We start from the raw sequence: 23079 nt of genomic DNA, 5'->3' as shown, positions 1-23079 counted from the left end.
TCATAGAACCATATATAGCAGCCCCCACACACACATACAAACAACCACAAGCACACACACAACATGCATATCTAGATGTAGACACACACACATTTATGTAACACTAGTGGCACAGTGGGAGAAGCCGGAGGCTTTCTTCTCCTGTCGCAGAAGCCCACGGGGAAGTCCTCCCCCGTCCTAGTGGGTTGCCATGAGTCAGAACTGGCTGAAGTGCTTGACTACTGACTGCTCTTTCAAACCCACCAGCAGCTCCTGGGAAGAAAGGGGTGGCTGTCTACTTCCATAGTGATCCACATCTTGTCTACCTTCTGAGACAGTTCTACTTTGTCCTATGGGGTCACCATAAAGCAAATAGGCTCATCAGCAGTGAGTTTGATACACACACACACAATATAAAGTTTAAAATATTTACTAGTGCTTAATTCTTGACAATGGTCATGTAGTCTCAATATAATAACAAAGTTTTAAGTAAATTCTTTCATGGTAAAAGAGAGAGAAAATATTTTTGAGCTGAATCAAAAGTGTTTTCAGAAAGGACATTTAGCCACACATCTATTGAATGCACCCAAAACAGATCCATACAGAACTTTCCCAATGTTCTTGGATATTTCCCAAGTAAAAATCTGTTCTTAAAGTTAAGTGCTTCACAATTTCAAAATACTTAAATGATAGGTTAAAAACACAAAAACAAAATGAACTCCCAAACTTCTAAATACTACTTGGAGCTAATTTCAATCCAACTGATTATTTTTTTACTGTTTGCAAAAACAAATGAGAGCAATGACACTGAATACATGTCAAGAGCAGCATCCCCACAGGAATGAGACACGTTCAAAGTTGTACCTGGGCAGGACCTATAGTGGGTCAAAGTACCAAAGTACAAGGCATGAAAGGGGCCTGCTGTACACGTGTGTTTCTGGTCAACTAAACTAAACTCCTCTCCCTTAGGCCCACGTTGATCTCCGGAAGAAGGCAGGGATCTTTCCATTCTAGTTTCTATGGTCCTGAATATGCGTTTATTTATTTATTGAACCCCTTTATTGACATACAATTTACATATACAGATTCAGTGTTTTAAACATATTCAGGTTGTGCAATCATCACCACAATAGAATTTAGGTTTGAATTGGATTCTGATCAAAGAATATGTTAGTTGATTTAAGCCAGGTTGAATGACCTGATTGTTCTTACTGTCCTGCAGTTTATTGTAGTCAGCCCGATAGTAACCATTGGTCATTATGCCATTGGCACAGCCATGTCTCTCTCTCTAATCCCCCGTCGCTCATGCTTTCTCTCAGTGGTGTGCATCTAGTCAAAACTTGTTATTATTTGGAAATTTCTCCTCCGTGGCTTCGACTAGTTGTTGGGTGCCATCAGGACATGATCACTGTCAACCTGTTGTGAGTCTTTGTGTTTTCTCACTGGGTGGTATGACCCAGAAAGATCATGACATGAGAGCCAACCTCTTGTTTGTTTCTTGGTAGCAGTGTCGACCGGAAGACAAGACAATGGGTCTGTGTGGGCGTGTCCTCACCGGTACAGTGGGGAGGATACTGGGGGGACCCAACCAACCCCAAAAGGTAGTGATACCACCAACATTCAAATAGATGACTATGGAAATCAAAGTAGTTCTTGAGTTTGAAGTACCTTTCCATACAAGTGGTGAATTAACAAAAACACAGACTCTTATCTGCATTAAGACTAAAAATGGAGTAAAGTGACAAATTCTGTTACTGGCTGGTGGAGGTTTGTTTCTAGGACAAAATCTAGTTCGATAGGACAGTAATGAATGGCCCAATGTCTCATACGTGGCACCAGTTGCCATCCTCCTCCTTTTCCCTGTTCTCCTCTTGGTTAAATCCTCTTAACAAGAGTGGCAGCGTTCCACCTCTGGACCACTGCTAAGCAATATCACCAACAAGTAGGCCTACTGGGAGGATTTCCCCCTCACTGAATAGAAATCAACCCGATACACGTTCCCAGGGCCATTTCTATCAAGCTGGTGTTTGTGCTTCCCCAGACTTCTGGTGACTTTCTGCGCACTGGGTTTTCCCTCCTCAGAGCCTAGCGTCATGATCACGGTCCTCACCTGCCCTCTCAGGTGGCCTCTACTTCCCGCATCCACACAGCTTTCCCTCTACCAGCCCCCCAATGTTTTAGTATAACAGGGGAGGGCTTTAAAAGGCTCGTGGAAGAATTCCATTCTCTTTCAACTCCATAATGTTTTATAAACTTGTTGAAAACTCCACCTATGTGCCCTCCCACCTCATCTCTGTGGTCCTGTAGCACTCTTGCATCTCTAGAGGGGAGCGGGGAGCTCTTTTCCGCCAAGGGCCATTTGGATATTTATAACATCATTCACAGGCCAGACTAGGCAAACTTTTAATTAACTCACTCCTCATGTGATGCCTGGGATTCTCTTTGGGGAGGCGTATGATGTCAGCTAAGTAGCCTCTTGAAACATTGGGGTTACACATTCGGCTGCTAAATAGTAAAGGTCAGCAGTTTGAAACCACCAGTCACTCCTCGGGTGTAAAGCAAGGCTTTCTACTCCCTTGAAGAGTTACAGTCTCGGAAACTCACAAGGGCAGGGCTACTGTATCTTACTGGTTCACTTGGAGTTGGCACTGACCGGATGGCACGCACTTTGGAGCTTCGGGTGAGGCTAGCTCATATGGATGATTCTGCGGGATGTATATGGTCCTTGGGCTGGGTGTTCCCCACTCCGGATTTATTGCATCATTCTTGTTTTTCCCCAGTGTCTTTATCTGGGTGTAAAGGACTTGAATAAACAGATCCCGGGGGTCCTTGGAGAAATGCTTGATTCTAGGATGGTGACAGAAATCTGCCAAGTTGGAGCCTGGAGCAACTTGTGGTGCAAGACAAGAAGGAAAATATCGCAATGAAGGGATATTCCAGAGGGGCACTAGAGCCAACTAGCAGAGCTCCCTGAAGTCAGACCTGGAGTAATTATAGCCAGAGAATCAATAAAATCACTTCAAGTAGAAAGCAAAGATCTATGAATTCCTAAATCTCTACTTTTAGGTAACCCCTAGGGGCATCTCTTCTTCCCTGTATAGATGCTTTGGAATGGAGTGGACTCGATGGCTATGATGAAATCATCCTGATAAGCAACCCTGAATCTAAAGAAATAAGGTAAATAGGTCTTTTCTGCAGAAAAAGCCCCAGTAATGTACCTCAATGTTCTGACCTGAAGAAGGGGGAGCCTCACTCCCCCTGATGTGTGAGCTTTGCAAACAGACTTCCTTTCAAAGAAAACAATTTGAAAAAGAAGGGGCACAAGAAACTGTGTAGCACACAGACTTGACAAGCACCATGGCAGCCAGGTGAGACAATGTGAAAAAGAAGGAAAAACAAAACCAAAAAACTTGGCAAGGCAGAACTTTCATTCATTTGGCCAGGTGACCAAGGTCAACACCAACAACAATAAGTCATGCTGATTGTGTGTGTCCTTGAGATACTGTGATGAAAATGGCATGTGGTCTTCCTTCCCCAAATATATGGCTCTAGTGTTCTCATGAGAAACACAGGAGACAAATCCCAATATAGGGCCATTCTACAAAATATCTGCCCAATACTCCTTAAAATTGTCTAAGTCATCAAGAACAAGAAAAGTCAGATAAATTGCCACAGCTAAAGGGAGCCCAAAGAGACCTGATGATTAAAGGCAATGTGGTACCCTGGCTGGGATCCTGGGAGAGAACAGGGACATTGAGTCAAAGCTAAACAAACCTGAAGAAACCCTGGGCCTTTGTTAATAACAATGATTAGTATTAGTATTGCTTCATTAATTGTAACAAATGAACCATACTGAAGAAAGATGTTAACAACAGGAGAAATTAGGTATTGGGTACATAGGAACTCTCTGTACTGTTTTCACATTTTCCCCTATAAGTCTCAAGATACCCCTCCAACTGTATATATATTTTTAATTAAAGTGTTTTGTTTCTAACTGAAAGTCTGACCTTATATCCTCTTTATTTATGCTCTAGTGTGACTTATTCAGCAATTATTAAAGACAACTCAACCTGTGACATAAATCTAAATATGTTTCTATCACACTGGGCCACAGACTAGACTTATAACATGTGAAGATATTTTAGCACTGAGAATTAGCTACTTGGGCCTTCTTCCTGCTTCACCAACTCAAAAATGGCAGAGTTTACTGGAAAATAATCTTTGTTTCTTCTGGAAATAGCAAAGTTGAAGTAACATATACGAGAAAGGGGAAACAAAATAAAAACTAGGTTGGGTCCAAAGTCTGAAAGTGTCAGCAAAGGCCTGAACCCAAGTACAGCGGAAAGAGGATTGTCCTAGCTGTACTCTGCTTCTAGCTGGAGTTCCAAGTGGGCGGCGCTTACTAGTGGGCGTGGCCACGATGGAGGAGGTCATCTGGGTGCTGGATGCAGTTCCAGCTCAAACTCACTACCTTTGAGTCAATGCTAACTCACAGCCCTTCTTTTCTTGTTTTTTACCGTTTTATTGACACATAATCCACATATATAATTCAATCGTTCAATCATATCCAGAAGAATTGTACAACTATTACCACAGTCAATTGGAAAACATTTTCTACACCTCCCCACCCCCCAATGAAGTCACCTTTAAAATGAGTTGTGTAATCACGTTCCATTCTAGGGCTCCTCACCTGCCCAGCTTCATTGTTTACTCCCCAAATCATTTCCCCTTTCCCATCTTCCCCACTAGCCCCCCATCGCCCCTACAAACCCTTGCATCAGCTCTTATATCTATGCACACGCTCCTTCTGTGCTTCACAGACTGGTCAACCCAACAGAGGCAACAGTAAAGACTAAAAACGAATCAGGTGCTAAGGATAAACCAGGAGTAATATAAGGATAAAAATAGGAACAGCGAGTGACAAAGAAAAGATCACTATCAATACTTTAAGGGTCAGGGAAGCAATGTTTGTCATGGAACAAGCCGGAGTCCCTTGCACCTAGAACAAGTTCAGGCTGGGCCTCAAGGGAGGCCACCTGACCCAATATCAAGCTTGATCCAGCAGAACCAGGATGACAATGCCCGAGGTTTGACAGCCAGGCTAGAGGAGATCCAGCAGCATTTTAATCTGACTAGATCTCGGTAGATGGGTTTGGGGCTCCCGCTGTCTCACGGCACCTCTCTAGGACAGGGTAGAACTGCCCCGTCCCTTGCTGAGACGTCCGCTGTTTGCAGGGGCACATAGCCCTGTCTTTCTCCTGACGAGCAGGTAGTGGTTTTGAAATGCCGACCTGGCACCTCATAGCCCAATGGGTGCACTGGAATTCTACCGAAAGGGTGGAGGTTCCAGTTGACCCAGAGCCAACTAGGAATAAAGGCGTGGTCATCTACTTCTGCAAAAACAGCCACTGCAAACCTTGTGGGCACAGTTCTACTGGGACCTCTGTCTGGTCACCGCCAGCTGGACTTGTTGTGGCAGCAACTGGGCTTCTCCAATGTCAGATGTGGTCATCCTGGAGAAGGGAGGTCTTTCAGCAATCATGTAGAGCAGGCTTTGCATAGGTACAACTTTGCTAATGTAACCCTTCCTCATTTCCTGTTCTGGTATGAATAGCGAGCATTTCCCACGTGCCAAAGTGCCTTGTAGATTGATACGGTTTGGGAGAGCCTCCCTACAGGGTGGCTCTGAAGCATGGTCTGTGGTTATCTCAAGCATCCCTCGCCTCTTTCCTCTGCTCAGCTGCTAACTTGGGAACCACCAGATCATCTCATGAGAGCTACCCCAAGAATCCAACCGGAATCCAGTGTGGAAATGGAGTGCTTACATACACACCCCACGGGGGGGGGGGGGGCATCTCAACCTCCTGTGCAAGACATCTGCTAAAGCATACGCTTTATCTTTTTTTTAAGCATATAATGTTAGCTAAAGACATGGCCATAAAAACTCCAAAATGAAATTTGGTGGCAATGTAATTTTATAATGAATAGCTAGCTATGAATATCACCAACTCATTGATTTAGTAGGATTAAATCTTCAAGAATGTCACAAACTCATTTTTTTTGGGGGGGGGGGAGAATTCTAGTGAGTTCAGAAGCCCTCCAGTTCAGAAAACCACAGTCAAACCTTAGTGTCGTGGGTAGTTTAGTGTCGTATAGTGTCCCTACAGAGAGGGAGATCTTCCTGACACCTCTCACGCAAGTTTATCGGCAAGTGTTTAGTCCTCTTAGGGGGTCAGATTTTGAGTGAAGATTACTTCCTATTTCTGGAACCATAATGCTGAGTGTCTCTGATGAGAACCAGAAAGCACAATAATGGCAATGGTAACCTCCAGTGGTCAGGAAACACACATTTCTATGATCAGCAAAGGTGAGGAATGTCTTCAGAGCTCGGACTTGATTTATTTGATTTATTTTTGCTTTCAGATTTGTTGAATAAAATGCACAAATCCCCTCTTCCTCTTTACCCACCATTATGCCCACCCAACACACACACGCACAAACACACGTGTGCACACACACACACACATGCATGCACACATGGACCTTGGCTGACGATTCACTCACATTGGCCCTAGGTCACCGAGCTTTTTAGAGGGACATTGAATTTGTGAAGTTCTCCTTTTTTTCTGTATACTACATTACAAAGAATAGCACAGGACAGGTCAGTGCCGACAATGTTCTCTAGGAATATATCAGTTAAGCAGGAGAAAAATACATATATATAATATATATACATATATATATAATATCTGGAAGTTTATTATTTTTCCACCAATATATTTGGCACCACCTCCGGAGTGTGAACAAAAGGCACAGTGTCAAGCGGACAGAATGTTACTGTTTGTCCCTCACAAGCACAGAGGTATATTTCAGCAAAGAAAGACATTCCACCACTCTCCCGGGACTGTTTTCCTTCAGCTGAATTACACCAACATGTTCACACCACTGTGGTTCAGGCTGTGCTGGGGATTTAAAATACAGGCTTTTTCTTGCCCACCCTTAAATAGCCACAGCTATAAAATTCGTGTTGGGTTGGAGCCTGGCTTTCACATATCAGGGAACAGACAGGGGCTTATTGGCCAGAATTGCAGGCACCCATTCAATTTCGTTAGAAGATACAAAACTAAGGAAAGCCTTTGTCCAAAAGATTCCTATACTTATGCAATAAAGCCTCAAAGTCTCCAGAAGTCACCTGGTTTGGGATTATGTTTCAAATCCAGGGTCACTGACGTTCATGAAGCTTTTGGCAAACATGGGCCAAGTTTCGAGCAAGGCTGGCCAGAAAACTCCCATACAGGAGGAACCTGTGTGAAACTCGGCTCTCACTAGGGCTCACCTGGAGTTTCACATCAAACCATTCTGTTTCGGAGTAGAATGAAGGGTTGAAGAGAAGCAAGAAAGGAAGACAGGAAAGAAGTGAGTGAGTGAGAGAGAGAGAGAGAGAGAGAGAGAGAGAGAGAGAGAGAGAGAGAGAGAGAGAGAGCCAGAGCCAGAAGAATAACGGCATGAAAAGAATGGTTTGCCTGCCAATGGAGTGGCTGTCTACCACCTTCCGGGCTTATTTCACCTGATGGCGTTGCTTCAGCCACTGAATTTGCCCTTCACATGATCAGCGCAGTTAGCACAGTGAGATGAAGGCTTCCCAACACTAGGCGGGCAGGTCATGCTAGAGCCTCAAAGGCCTGGTAAACATTAAAGCACATGCTCAAAATAGGCTGGAGGGGCTAAAAGTATGATGATTTGCATGCTACTTATAATGCACATTCAATAATTTGGGGGGGGGGTTAGTCAATAAATCGCCAGGATTTATAAGTAGGGAAAAGATGTGACAGAAGAGTTCTAGATTTTCCTAGTGTTCATCCAGCTTCTGAGAGCTAGCTCCCCAAGAACCTCTCATAGCTCCACCCCTTATAAACTTGTCCCCACGCACGCTCGCTTCCTTCCTTTGCAGCAAGGTGCAGGGGACACGGAGCAGGCTGTGTCAGCCCCAGGAGCCAAGGCTCTTGACTAGGACTTAAGCTCTGTCTCCTGACAGGATTAAGCCCATTCTATTCCCAACCTTCAACACAACGGGTAGGGGACAGCTGGCTAAGGGCCATCACATTTGGTATCTTGTTAAGGACTTTAAAATATTAGTGTGTTTGGGGTGAGGCCCCAAAAGGATAGCAAACTTAAATGTCATTTGCACATAAGTTTCTACATACTGTAGAGTTGATCAAGTGACTAAAAAGAAATACTCCCTTCTATGTCTATGTTAAAAGAGACCGATAATGTTTTCCTTAGGACGATTATTATTTTTGCTTACAGCAGACACTCAATGACATCACAAGCTTTGGGCTCCTGAGTGTTTCTGTTCAGGGGGGTCATTTAAACGGTTTCATTTTTTATTTCTCTTTTATTTATTTAGCACACCCGGAAGATGACTGTGTTTAAAATGCCTGTTTTCTTTGGACGGGCGGTCTGGGATACTTCTTTTTTTGTTGTTGTTGTAAATTTTCCTTTTATCTGTTTATCAAGTTTATTTGTTTATTTTACGTTAAAATATTTTCCCAGTAGGCTAAAACTTTTAGACAATACTTTCTGATTGGAGCTACGAACCCCACAGTCAGCAGTTTGAATCCACCACTCAATCCCAGTGGGAAAGATGACCACCAAGAAACATTTTTAGAGGGCGGGGGAAAGGAATCTTGAGACCCCAAGAGTTTCAATGTCGATGTTAGAAAAAGCATGAGACTGGCCCGGGGCACATGGCAATTTGGAGACAGGAAGGCATTCAAGTGAGGGGTGGTGAGAATCGGACTCGGCTCTGTCACTTGGGGCTTGCTTTTAGACTTGCGCTTGGAACGCAGCGTAGGGTGATCAGAAAATCTCCAGAAAGCAAGAAACGTGCCGTCAGACCCCAAACGTTCCAGCCTGGGGTCCCTTGATGCGTGAAACCTAAAGATATATCAGTGAAGTCCCCAAATCCCAATGAAGGAGTTAAAGGAAATGCCATCCGAGCATTAAACCTCCCCCTCCAAAAAGTCGCTTTACTGGACGTAGTAAACACCCACAATCAAAGTCAAGGTTGCGTTTGAAGTTAAAGTCCACAGATCAAAGTACTTTTCAAAATGTCAAGAGTGAGGCGGGGCAGAGAGAGACGCGCAGGAGACTGAATGATCAAGTTAGAGAAACGCACCAGCAAACGCACTCAGCAAAGGATACTCAGCAAAGGTCTTTTCAAAATGGAAATCATGATAGGAACACACACACACACACACACACACACACACACCAGTTAATAAAGCAGTGATGAAAGAGAGGACACAGTAGCTTATATTGTCCACAGAGAACAATTATTAACACATTTCCTTTACTCTGGTGGCTGCATGTTCCCATATATACATTTTTAAAATGTCCGTAGGAAGTTAAAAATAAGTAAGCAGTCTAAACAACCAAATTACGATGTCTGCAGGGTCCTCGGACTGCCTGGCAATCAGGCTTAATTAGAGTTCTGACCCATGGTTCCGTCAGAGGCTAGACTGCAGCAAACCAACATTACAGAAAACTGTCAGCAAAGTTTAAGATTTCAGTCACCAAAATCCACTGATGCCATGGCGGGGTTCAGAAACACAACATCTACCTGGAAACCAGTGGCAGCCCCAGCTTATTTTCACCCCGATCCATTTATTTACAAACCTGCCTCACAAACACATCACCCACCCATGAAGCAAGTCCAGAGAGAACATCTTACCTACTGGCCGCTGACTTCAAGAGCTGCTCTCAACAGAGGAAGTGGGAGCCAGTGGTCTTTCACATGGAGAGAATGTTTACGTAGCCCTTTTTCAAAGGTTTTGAACTCCAAAGGTTTCAGATTAAGTTCTGTCCAGGGGTCTGAAAGGAAAAGGCAAAGGAGAAGGCAAGTAGAGAGGGAAAGAGGGGCAGCTGCTGGGTGGTGCTGCTGGGCTGAGAGCATGGGAGCTATTTTCAGCCACAAACAGGAGCCGGGGTTGTGTCTCCAAAGGGATGAAAATGCAGCACCAGAATCACCCTCCCCAACCCCCCCACCCCCGGGGGGAAAAAAAACCAACCAGAAACCAGGAAACCCACAACAACTTGGTTCATTGTGCAAATATTCATTTAAATTTTGCGGAAAACTGCCAGCCCTATTTAAAAAAAAAAAAAAGCGACTGGAAGCTTAAAGAAACACAGTTTCTTGTTTCAAGTTTGCTAAAGGATTTACCTGATTTTGTTGAAAACAAGCTGTAGTATGTATGCCTTCTTGGAAGTAAAGACTTCTCTTCTGGTATACATTAGTTTGCTTATATGGGTGTTAAAAAGTATTCCAGACCTCTTAGATAGAAATGTCTGTTGTCAGCCCATTCTTCTTAAGACTGAAGACCCGTGGTTTATTTCTAGCCCACACCTAAATTTCCAGTTTCATCAACTATGCTATTTTTGAAAGCTCCTGGGTTAAGCTGTTGACACTGCTTATCTGTTGGCAGAGACTCGGGACCACTCAGTGACAAGATGCAGACAGACTCCGACTCCCTGTTTCTGCCCCCACAGGCCAATGAAGCAATAATTCCGATGAGGTCACCCAGGATGACAGGCGAACTTTGAGTTTTCATTGTACTTTCCTAGAATTGAAACTGAGGTCTAGTAGTTGTATCCCTTCATTCACCCTCTCATTCATTTGTTCCCTTGATGACTCATTCTTTCTTCAACTACTTACCTAGCAACCAATGCAGTCTCTACTCTTTGCCAAGTACTCACAGAATATAATGGTTGGCAAAATCGTCATGGCCATGCTTTAGTTGGGTGACAAGCATAATAAAGACTGAAGACAGAAATTATGACAAACTTTTTCCGTCCTTTTTTTAAAAACTGATCATACTGCTTCAATCATATCCTCTTGAGATTGGGATCTGTGACCCAAGAAAGATACAGCATGCCATCAGATCAGCTCTTGGCTTCCATTATCCCATCATGCTTTTCACAATGCCACTAGCAAGGCAAACCAGTTACTTCCTATTAAGAAAGCTGTTTTGAAAGCCTTCATTCCATGTGTTCTGCTTCCCATAATAAAGACAATGCTTAACACAGTCAGAACGTAGTGCTGAAAAGTTCTGCATCGAGGTAGAAAAGAGTCTCTAATTTTAATGCAATAAAATATCACCTTACAATATTTTACGATTATTATAAAGGTCAGTTATGAGATTCTATACTATTATACAATTCTTTCTTTGCCTTGAAAGAAAGACGTTGAGATTAGTTATAGAAAATACTGGGGTGGGGAGGGGGTAGAAAATACTGAGGGTTCTGTGTGACATGAAAAAGGATGGTATGACTACTTTATTTTAAGATCTGCATGGTCTGTAGTTCAAAATCACCATCAGCTCTGCAGGAGAAAACCGGGATTTCTACTCCCACAAACAGTTATAGGCTGAGAAACTCAGGGGGTCGCTATGAGTTAGCACTGGCCCGATGCAGTGAAATAGGAAATCAGCGAAATAATACAGCTCAGTGTGCCTTATATTAAAACTATGTACACACTTAAAATTTCAAAAAAGTTTGACTTTAAACTTTAAGGTTAACAATAAAAAAGTAAAGCTTTGCTTTTCCTAAAAAAATAAACACACGTATCCATTAAAATATGCAAATAAAATATGAGTGAAGTGGCCCCAAATATGTGTATATTAGGTTTGTTTATAAAAACACTGTAAAGTTATTTTTCTGTTCATTTATTTGAAATGGTCACACTTTATATCTTATATCTTATTAAATGGTCACAGTTAAGATCTTACGTATACCCCAGTGAAAATTATATTTGACCATGAGGTTAGTTGATCATGCCAGTGGCAAATATTGAAAAATTCTAGTCTTGAATACATTTTTTGAGAATTGTTTATGCCTTTTTCTTTGTATAATAATTTATAATACAAAGGAAATGTAGTTCAAAAGTGGCATTCCTTGAGAAACGATGGTAGTTAACCAAACAAATAAAGATTAACTATGTGATTGCTAAGTCAGCCATTATTTTAAATGCTTAGCTGCATGCTTTTCACATCACTCCTAAGGAAAGCCGACTGCTTCACTCTGGACTATTAGGCTCACAGTATGTCAAGAGTTGTGCTCTGGAGAACAGGTTAGGATGATACTAAGATCTTCTCAGGATGATTTCCTGAGGCCTCCTTTGTTCCCAAAGGATCCAAATGATCGTAACCGCCTAGAAATATGCACCTTCCAACAAATTTGATGTAACAGTAGAGACCAAGTTAGACTCTAAGCATACTAAGGGTTGAAAAGATAATCAAACAAGCAAAAACCAAAAACACTCCTAACCCATTGCCATCGAGTAGATTCTGACTCATGCAAAACTCACGTGTTCCAGAGTAGAACTATTGTGTTGTCGTGGGGTGCTCTCTTGGAAGAAGAGCATCAGAGTATTTTATGAGGCGCTGATGGGTGGGGTTTAACTGTCAGCCTTTAGATTAGCAGTCTATTGCAAACGAGGATCCTAAATTTTAACTTTTGCTGCTTACCTAAATACTCAAGTCCTTCTGAGCTATTTGTCTTTTTGTTGTTCAGTTGTAGAAGTCATATATATACATTATATACACACATATTATGTGTATATGTATGTATATTATGTATATACTATATGTATAATATGTCAGTGGTTCTCAACCTGTGGGTCGTGACCCCTTTGGGGGTCAAACGACCCTTTCACGGGGGTTGCCCGATTCATAACAGTAGCAAAGTTACAGTTATGAAGTAGCAACGAAAGTAAGTTTATGGTTGAGGGGTCATCACAACATGAGGAACTGTATTAAAGGGTCGCAGCCGCAGGAAGGTTGAGAATCACTATTATATGCAAACATAGATTCTATTCTATTCTTACATATATTTATGTTACTATATTCTTGTTGGATATGTGGTTTTCCAAGATATTTTCCTAGTGATTAGTTATTCTTTACATTTCTTTGGTAAAGGCTATCGATGAACAAAATTTTTAATTTTATGAGATCCCACTCTCTTATTTTGTCTTTTGGTATTTGTGTTTTGGTGATTAGTTGCTCTATTATTGGAAGCTAGACCTGATAAAAATTTTATATTTTTGGTTTATACATTTAGCATCTTTGAATAGATTTGATATCACTGTGGAGACCAAGTTAAACTTTAAGCATATGTTAAATTGTTAGAAAGCAAGCACAAACTATCTATTTTGAATTTGTTTTTGTGTATGGTGAGGTATGGATTCTGTTTCTTTTTTCTGCAGATAGAAATTCTATTTTCCCAGCGCTATTTAGTAAAGAAACTTTCCCCCCATCTAATGGACTTAGGACCTTTGTCAAAGATGTGTATGGTATTGATATGTGGATTTAGCATTCCATTGGTTTACCTATCTATTATTATAGCATTATGAGGCTGTTTTGATTGCTGCAGCTATATCCAACAAACCAAAACATGAATCCACTGCTACAGAATTGAATCCCTATAAAGGGATTCTGATAGTATAAGTCTTTACAGGAGCAGAGCAACTGTGAGATTTGAATGACCACTAACCTTGCAATTAGCAACCCAATTAGCCTATCATCATCAAAATCACCATCACTAGCAAAAGGGTAAAGACATGAATGGCAACAGAGAGTTTTCAATGGAGAAATCTATAGCAAGAGAAGAGAGAGCATTTGTAATCAAAAACTTCCTGAAAACTACAAGGAGTCCTGGAGTAGGTGGCGCGTCTGGGAAATTCTAGCAAGCGTGTCGAGAAGACTTTACACCAGTTCTATTTAAGCTCTTCCAGAAGATGGCAAAAAGAGTGGAACAAAACTCAAAATCACCAAAGAGACCAGGCTTACTGGTTGGAAAGGGACAGGGGGGACCCCCTTCACCATGGCCTTTCCTCACTGTCAGGACTAGCACTGAAGGCAACCCTTTGGTAAAACCATCAGTGATGAAAGGGAGAGGTAAGGAGAGAAGGCATATTGGAAACAGGAAACACAGGGAGAAAGCTGAATAAGTGATGCTGCATTGAAGGGATGTCAGGGGATGAGTTAAAGCAAAATGCGCACAAGTTGTTGAATGTAAAACAGAGCACCTGCTCTGTAAACCTTCACGTAACTCACAATAAAAAGTTTAAAGAAATAAAACATCAAATCAAACAACATATTGCACCTACCAAATCTGCTCCCAAAGATCTCTTTTGAAGCAGGGAAAATGTCACAGTAAGGACTATGGTGCATGGTCAAGCCATGGTTTTTTTCTGATGGTTCACATGCAAGGGAAAGTTGGGTAATTAATAAGAAAGACAGGAAAATAATTAAAACGGTGGCTTTATTAAGTTTGTAGAGAACATTGAAAGTGCCAGTGGACTGCCAAGAGAACGAGCAAATCTGTCTTGGAGACAGTGCAGAAGGACTGCTCCTTAGGAGCGAGAGTGGAGAGAGTTCTCTCACTGGACGGCTGTGAATCTGGTATGCAGTTGGTGTTGGTTAAATGAATAAAATATCCTTGGAACTGGTCACATTTCCATATTTGACCTAATTTGGTAATAGCTTTTTCAGAAACTATGCGGCGCTCCATGAGCTTTCATGTACATGGTTTCTTGAATACACATATTTTGAAGGTTTCTTTGAGAGTTAAAACATTTTCCCAAGGGAACTCAGTCAGTATTCTCATTGATTTCACATCACTTCCTAATATTATTTGAGAGGGTCTCAGCAGGAAGGAAGCGATTAGAGTTTTCCCAGGAAGATTGTTTTCTAGGGTACATTTCCTCTCCCCTCGAAGTCCTTTGAAAAGTGAGTTGTGTTATAGATTTTTTTGAAGGCTTTCGTGGCGCATGACAATTCAGATGCATTGTCTAAGGCTCCAGGAGAACAATGTGTCATTCTCTTAGATATTTTCGTGTTTAGGGAGAGGCCAAGAGTCCATCTGAGCTAGCGGCATACATTCCACAGATGCATTGAAAAGGCAGTTGGATTCTCTAGCTATAGAGACTATAGAAATCAGACAGTGCTGACCATTGGAAGAGGTGGACCACTAAAGTCAGGCACGGATGAAAACAATGAAGGCTAGATTTAAATACACTACAATATGTTCTGCTTTTCAGTAGCAAACGCACTAAACAAAGTGAAGCAAAGTGCAACAAACATGGCCATGAGGTGCAGCAGCACCATCTATTTCTTGAGCATCAGCCAAGTCATCAACGAGAACCCTGGGGTTCCTCGTGGGAGCAACGCACAGGTGCGCTGCATGGGAAGCATCTCAGAGGTCAAGTGACTTCAGACCCTCTAGGCTTGTGCTTTGAAGTGTATGGAACGAGTCGGGGCTTTAAAACCCTTCCTAATGCTTTTGCTCAGGAGTCCTATGGGTGCTGATGGGGGAGCTAATTACAAGGTTTGTGGTTAAACTCACTAACTACAGAAGCAAGTTGGGACTATCTGTTTCCTTAAAGATTGACGTTGTAGAGTAACAGTAGTGTGTAGTTTACAAGATCACTGTGCGTGGGAAGCGACTCGGCAGTGGGTTTGGCTTGGTAAGTTCAGTGTCTTTGCTTCTTCCTCTCATTGCCATCAAGTCGATTCTGACTCCTAGCAACCCTGCAGGGAAGAATAGAACCGCCCGTGTGGGTGTCCCAGACTGTAAATCTTTATAGGACTGCGAGCTCTCCTCTTCCTCCGATGGAGTAGCTAGTGGTTTTGAACTGCTGACGTTGGCGGTTAGCAGCCTAACTCATCACCCTCTACACAAGCAGGGCTCAGACTTGTGTAAATGACATTAGGCAACCCCCATCTTTTACATCTACTGGTGTAAAAGATTATTTCTGCTAAATGATATTTCTGCTAAATGATTTTTACTGGTATAAAAAATTATTTCTGCTAAATGATAAGTAAAGTCCAGCAAATGCTTTGGGGCAGTGGTTTGCCATTATATATGAAACCACATTATGCAATTTAAGGGCTGCATCTACTAACTATGGTGAAACTCATCATAAAAAAATTTAAGCTTTTATCAAGTACAAGATATTACATAGAAATAGCCTTTAAAACTTTGGTAAGGATCATTTTGGTTAAAGCTAAATTTTATTGAATTTAAATTGACCGTCTGAATACCTTATATGTTTTAAAAGTAGGTCTGCTGATTTTATAACCATGACACAATTGTCCTTGATATTTACATTCCATTTCGACTTGAGCACACAAAACTGTTCGTGTGGTGTACAAGCCTGTAGGAGAAGCCATCTGCACGCGGCCTGCGTGGCCTGGTGTCTGTTCACATCTTCGCCCACATCTCCGCTACCTTCTCCTGGCCTTTTGTTTTCCTGATCCTTTGGTCTTTCCGCTTCTGCAGTGTGCCCACACAGGACCTTTGCACATGCTGTTCTGAGTGCAACACCATCCTTGTTCAGCAGCTGAAGCCAGGCCTCCTTCAGTTCTCAGCTTAAATGCCTCTTCTTGAAGAAGAGCTGCTCTAAGCCACATTATAAGAAGTCAGACAAACAAACAAAAAAAAACCTCTAGAAACAGTCTTTGTTCTCCTTAGAGCGTGAAGTTTAGTTTCTTTTATTGAGTGATTGGTGAATGTATTTCTCTTCCATTATGCTGCAAGTTCCTGCTTTCCCTTACTTTGTATCTTGGCATCTAGTTGATGGGGCTGACCCACTTAGAACATGCTCAGCATGGTTTTTCTTCAGTCAATAAAAGATGGGTGTCATGGCTGTATTCTGCAGAAGGCATTCAGCAACACACTTGACATTTTTGGTATATGTTAGAACTTATAGAATTAAAAGGAACTTATAGAATTATAGAATAATGTGTAAACCAAAATAACAAAAATCCTGTGATATATTCTACCTGAGCAGCTGTTTCTAATCAAGAACATTCACGGCAACATATTGCTTCACAGCTATATATTTGGTTTAAAAAGTTGTCTTAAGAGTTACATGTGCTTTTACCTCAAGACATCAGATATTCTATTATCTTACTGATTTGCATTTGCCTTCTAATATAGGTTTGAAATAACTCCAATTACATACATGCATATATTATATCTCCAGCCTTTTTCAGAACTGCATGACACTATAGAAGAGTATAGTAATCACACAGGTCAAGTTCCATCTGAGTTGGGCTATGGTCTACATGTTGCTAAAATAAAAACAACAACCAACGGATAGCGACTGGCTTTCTGTAACCCATAGCTGGTCTTGTTTATGAAGGAACCTCTGAACAAACAGCCAGACAAGCAGGAAATATAATACGAACAACACTGCCTGGATGGGGCATTGTTGTTACAGTGATGGGATGTCTTTTCTGAAGTCCTTGCTGTGTCCTAGCCATAAACACACTGTGGCTAAGAAGGTGGGAGATTGATAGTTTTGTTTTCTGGCAAACAGACCAGAAGTCCCCACAGGAAAATAAAAGAGTGCGTTCTGTGACCCGGGCACAGAGCAGGAAGCTGTGGCTGGACTGCTGGTCTTTGAGGAACTGACTTGAAAGATGCTCGTTAGTTTTCTTTCTATCTAACAGATATGTTTGAAGACGCATCGTTTTATATATGCTCTGGGTAAATTTGTAAAATGCTGTGAAATTACCAAGGCACCGTGTGAAAAAGGAACTTGCAGAGACAGTCAACATAGGAATTAATTAACCTTATAATCTATGGTGTCCTTACATAAAGATCTCCAAAAAAAAAAACCCTCGCCTTTGAGTAGGTCCTGACTCCTAGGGTTTCCAAGCTGTTTAGCTTTCAGGGAGCAGACAGACTCATCTCTGCCTCAGGCTTGGCTAGCACGTTTGAATCATCAGACCTGCTGTTAGCAGCCTGAAGTTCCCCTGACAGCACAGCAGATAGTCAATTTTGTAATGATAGTCATATACAAGGGAGTACCCCCTCTCCAAAAACAAAACAATGGGAAAAAGCTCTGCTGGGCAGAGCTTTCCTGTTATGCATTTTTTCTGACTAGGTGATCATCAAGCAGCTCACACCGAGTTAGTGCACCCAGTGAGATCACCTGGGAAGGTTCTCTCTGGTCACATTGTGCTTTCTTTCTTTCTTTAAAAAAATATTTCAAACCTCATTTTTTGTGATGGCCAATTTAAGAGAATAACATGTGGCTGTGAAATTTTGCTTCTTGCTCAGGAAAAAGGCTGTAGAAGCTGTTGTGATGATGACGCAGCTTACAAGGACAGTACTATGGGGAAAACTCAAGTGGATGAGTGATTTTCTTGATTAGAGAAAGGTGAAATGTCAACCTTGTTCTGGACGTCTGTCAACCTCCTGAAAGGGCGAAAATGTGGACTCAGTGCATTTGGAGTTTGTTCCACCAGGTCAGACTGATAATTAAAAGTTAGAAGTTCTGAAAGATTGCATAACAGTGTGTGAGATTATATCATGTGCTTTCATAGATCAAATTTTATCTTCCCATGTCAGCTTCGCTAGGCTGTGATTCCAGTATTGTGCAGTTGCCCTCCAATTTGTACGTATTTTTAACACTAACATCTGTTATGTTTAATGAGGCCGAACCAAACCAAACCGACTGTCGAGTTGAATCCGAGGTGGCCATGGGTATGAAGTGGACTGCTACCCACAAGGTCAGCAGTTTGAAACCACCACTCGCTCCATGGAAAGAAGATGAATCTTTCTACTCCGGATTCTACACAACACTGGGATCTCAGTCTAGCTAAGTTGACATGGGAGGATAAAATTTAACCTATGAAAGCACATGATATAATGAAATTGATACTCCAATGGTACCCAACTATTTTTTTATTCATCTTTCATATCTCTTGACTTTCAAGGACACTTTTGTAGTATCTTGTATATTTCATGTATCCTTTGGAAAGCGGGGTCCTGTGCTGAGAAACCCCTATATCTATTGGAGGAAGATTGATGCCAAGACACACAGAGAACACCAGGGAACTTTGGGCCCATGGAAGTTGAAAGGAGGACAAGGATCGTCCCTGAGAGTCAACAAAGAGAGAGCATTTCTCTAGAGCTGGTGCTCTGAATGTGAATTTCTAGCCTTCTAAACTGTGAGAGAATACATCTGTGTCTTACAGCTACCCACTTGTGGTATTTCTGGTATAGCAACACTAGATACATGCATAAGAAATGCTTCTTCAAAGAATACAGGTTGGAAATGGGAACCATCAGCGATTGCACATACTAGCATTTTCTGTCCTGTGTGGTCTCTGACTTAGACCTTCCCAACAGTGAGCTTCAGGAGAGTTAGCGATGCTGCTGCTCTATCGAGTCGATCATTCCTTAGGTGGCTGTAGGGCCTGGCGTAACTGGGACCCTTGGACCAGTCATCTCTAGCTATTGGCAACCTTGCTGCCTTAGCAGCCTCAGTGAGCCTACAAACACTCTCGCTTTTCTTCATATCATTTTATAAAGATATTTGGAAATCAGTGCTTTAAAGGGAATTGTTAACGAACTTTAAAAAGCAACAGGAACCCTAATCATTCTCTACATATTCCCTTGAATGCTTTTTGGCTGCTGCTTCTATGCTGTGTCATTCATTATTTTATGATTTCTCAGGTACGCTTTTCATTAGTGGAAGTGACATTTCCCATTAAACATTCCTCTGTAAAGACATTACCACATTGTCACAGTTTTCAACTCTAGTGAAAAAGACGAAGGGTTGAATGAAAGCATAAACGGACAGACGCAAGATGCAGCCTCATTTTTCTCTAATAACTTTTCCTGAGTTGAGTGATTCTTTTGACAGAAGCTCTTTGTGCTTATCTTAAAGTGGATCCTCCTCAGGACCCAGCACTGCAAGTGGTGATAACTCAACATTGGACGGTCAGTCCAAGGAGAATTGGACCTCTGGAGCAAATGGCCCTTGGCAGATATTCTCATGATGGGAAGTTTCCATGATACCTAATCTCAGTGTCTGTGGTTTAAAACCATTGGTATTTGGTGACCATACATTAGAATGTGTCAGGGATGGAGAGAGGCAGAGAAATATTGAAAGGCATTTGCTCACTTAATGTTATTACAATTAATGTGTGTGATGACCCACGAAACCAACTCCTGTACCAGCACATTTTCATGTTACCAGGCATTGAAAGCATTAGCAATTGGTGCTCAATTTCTGTTTTTTCATGGCAGTCTTCCCAGTCTTCTGTAGGTTTCCATATACTCACTGGGCAAACACTGAAGCTTCGCACTCCAGCATGGGAAAGAAGGAAAGGAAACACAATAAACAAAGATGTACGAAGAGGCATGCTCTACATGTTGATGAATGAATACCGATATCGCTGCTGGTGATGGTTATTGTTCTCATGCGCTGTTGATTGCTTTCAATTCATTGTGACCTTCAGGACAGGGTAGAACGGTCTAGAGCAGTGGTTCTCAACCTTCCTAATGCTGCGACCCGTTCATACCTTTCATACACTTTCATTCCTCATGTTGTGGTGACCCCCAACCATAAAATTATTTTTGTTGCTACTTCATAACTGTAATTCTGCTGCTGTTATGAATTGGGTGAGCCCTGTGAAAAGGTCATTCAACCCCACAGGGGTCGCGACCCACAGGTTGAGAGCCACTGGCCTAGAGTTTTCTAGGTTATAATCTTTACTGGAGGTAAGGATCTTTTCTCCCTTGAAGTTGCTGGTGGGTTCAAACTGCTGACCTTTCAGTAGCAGTTAGGTGCTTAGCCATCAGGCCTCCAGAGGTTCTCCATGAGATTGGAAGACACTCAAAATACACCCTGACCACACCAGTGGTCTTGGGTGGACCAGGAGCATCAAGGTGATGCCGGCCTCAGCAACATATTACTTTTTTACCCATAAGGTTGCCACGAGTCAGAGTGTATCCCAGGGCAACGGATAACAACACCACTTTAAAAACATTTGCTTGGACACGAGATTAACTATAACTGTACTGGTCTTTAGCAAAGGGGCTGAGAGGATCTGACCCACCTACCAAACTCACAGCCATCAAGTTGATGCGGACTCATGGTGATCCTATGGGCCAGGGTAGGACTGCCCCCGTGAGTTTCTGAGACAGTAAACTGTTTACAGAAATAGAAAGACTGGTGGTTTTGAACTGCTGACCTTGTGGATCACAGCCCAACACATAACCACTATGCCACAAGGGCTGATGTGCATTTTGTGTTCCTTCAAAGTTGACTGTGTTCAGGCAAAGTAAACGCTTGCATTATTACCTTCTAAGAAGTATTTTCCTTTCCTCAGGAAGTAGGGTTTTTTATAGGATCTTTTTTGATTGAGGAAGCTTCTGTTTCATTCATTTTAACTTATTAACATTTTACATCACTGTTTTCCATATTAATTACTTTAAAAAAATAAATAGCAGATTATATAATATAGTTGTGATGGACAGTTTTTCTTTCTTCCTTACATAATTCTAATTATTATGCCTAACTAGAAACTGTTAACTTCTCAGAACCCTTAACAATTCATCCTGGCTAATGTGAGATAAGCATGAATCCCAACTGAGAACTTCACATACTCCATACAAATGCAAAGCCTCCTGAGAGGAAGCCTGTGTGCCCTTTAACCTCATACCACTCCTGTTTTTCCTGAGTACAATGCAGACAGCATTCCTGGAAGCGCATGCCAAGGGAGAGGTTACAGAGGCAAACCTGGAGACAAACCAAAGAGAGATGACAGAAGCCAAGGACTGCCTCTTCTTGGGGCTTTTGCATGAGCATGAGGCTGGCTGAAGCAAGGAGCTCCCCTGGTGGTGCTGTAGGTTAGAGTTGAGCTGTTGAGTGTAGGGTTGGCAGTTCAAGCTCAGAAACTTCTCTGTGGAAGAAAGATGAGGCTGTCTGTTCTTAGAAAGATTTTTCATCTTGAAATTCTATCGAGGGCTGGGTGGCAGTGGGTTTGGTTTTGGGCTGTAACGGGAGCTGTTCCTAATGGCGGACTGAAAGACAGCTATGGAATAGTGGGTCTACTTTAAGATACCCTGTGGGAAAATCCACACTTTGAATGAGCTTCTGGACATCAACACAAAGCCTTTAGAAGCGTTTCAGTGTTCCGTTTCAGATCTGTTATCATATCTTAATGGAGTGAAAATTCCCATGAAAAAAATGGAGCCAATATGCCTGGAGCCCCAGGAACTGGATCATTGGAATAACTTTTTGGATCTAAATATAGTAGTTAGTCTTTTTATTAAAAAAATAACATTTAATGACTAGTGATAAAAAGAGAAATAAGAAAATGTCAAGAATCTGCAGGAAAAGCCACACAGGAACCGATTGTTTATCCTGTTTTCCGTGTACATTGCCAGCTCATTGTTCAGGAAACTTTGAACAAGGCCACTTCAATGTCGCTTACAGAGCTTTTGAAATCTAAGTTGGATGATGGAATTTGACCTTGTTATAGAAACAGAGATTTTTAAAAAGATTATTCCAGGTCACTAATATATTGACTTGAAATGGTTTTAAAAACCTTTTACAGTTTACAACTTGTACTTTGGATTTCTCAAGATGGTGAAGCAGAGCCATGACTACAGCAACTTATGCTAGATGAGGTAGACTACAATTCCCTAGAAGTGAATGATATAGCATACTCCTGTGTGGAGCAAATTACTTTCAATAGCCTTATCTTATGGATCCTAGCTAAGAACCATGAATTGAAGAAATAAATATATGTCATGACAAGTTTCCTTCTTTAATAGGCAGTCCTGTATAAATATTTGGTCTTTTTATATATGTTAATTTGGGCCCTAGTGATTGGATGCGTATGCTTTTGAGTCCCAGAGCCATCATCCAATGCGGAGTTCCTCAAATCTCCCTGAGCTTAGATTCTCTTACCATCAAAATAAGACCCACAGTGGTCCTTAACTACCACTGTGGTTAGCTGAGCTCATGTAGGCAAAGCTCTGATACCAGTGCATGGTACATAGTGGACAATCCCTACAGGCTGATGGCTTTATCACCATTATCTCAACGATGGACTACACATGTGTAGTGAAACACGTGGGCTTTGACGATGAAGAATCCGGAGTTAAATTTCTTATTCTGCCCCTGATTCACTCCTTGGGAAGGGCTTGATGGAAATATCTATCATTAATTACCTCTGAGTATTTGAGCTACTAACCACCAAGTCCGTGATTTGAACCCACCAGTTGCTTCACAGA

The 23079-nt window shown here is 41.8% G+C and overlaps 1 protein-coding gene across 4 annotated transcripts in view; it reads right to left on the bottom strand.

The window, feature by feature from the left end:
* SORBS2 (sorbin and SH3 domain containing 2) overlaps positions 1-23079 on the bottom strand; it is a 240467-nt gene that overhangs the window by 192279 nt on the left and 25109 nt on the right. For all 4 annotated transcript variants that reach the window (XM_075556798.1, XM_075556802.1, XM_075556803.1 and 1 more), the window contains exon 2: positions 9713-9852. The gene's annotated coding sequence lies outside the window, so the exon portion shown is untranslated. The remainder of the gene's footprint in view (positions 1-9712; positions 9853-23079) is intronic.

Source organism: Tenrec ecaudatus, chromosome 8 (assembly GCF_050624435.1).
Source record: "Tenrec ecaudatus isolate mTenEca1 chromosome 8, mTenEca1.hap1, whole genome shotgun sequence".
Lineage (NCBI taxonomy): Eukaryota > Metazoa > Chordata > Mammalia > Afrosoricida > Tenrecidae > Tenrec > Tenrec ecaudatus.
This window is presented reverse-complemented; position numbering and strand designations above follow the sequence as displayed.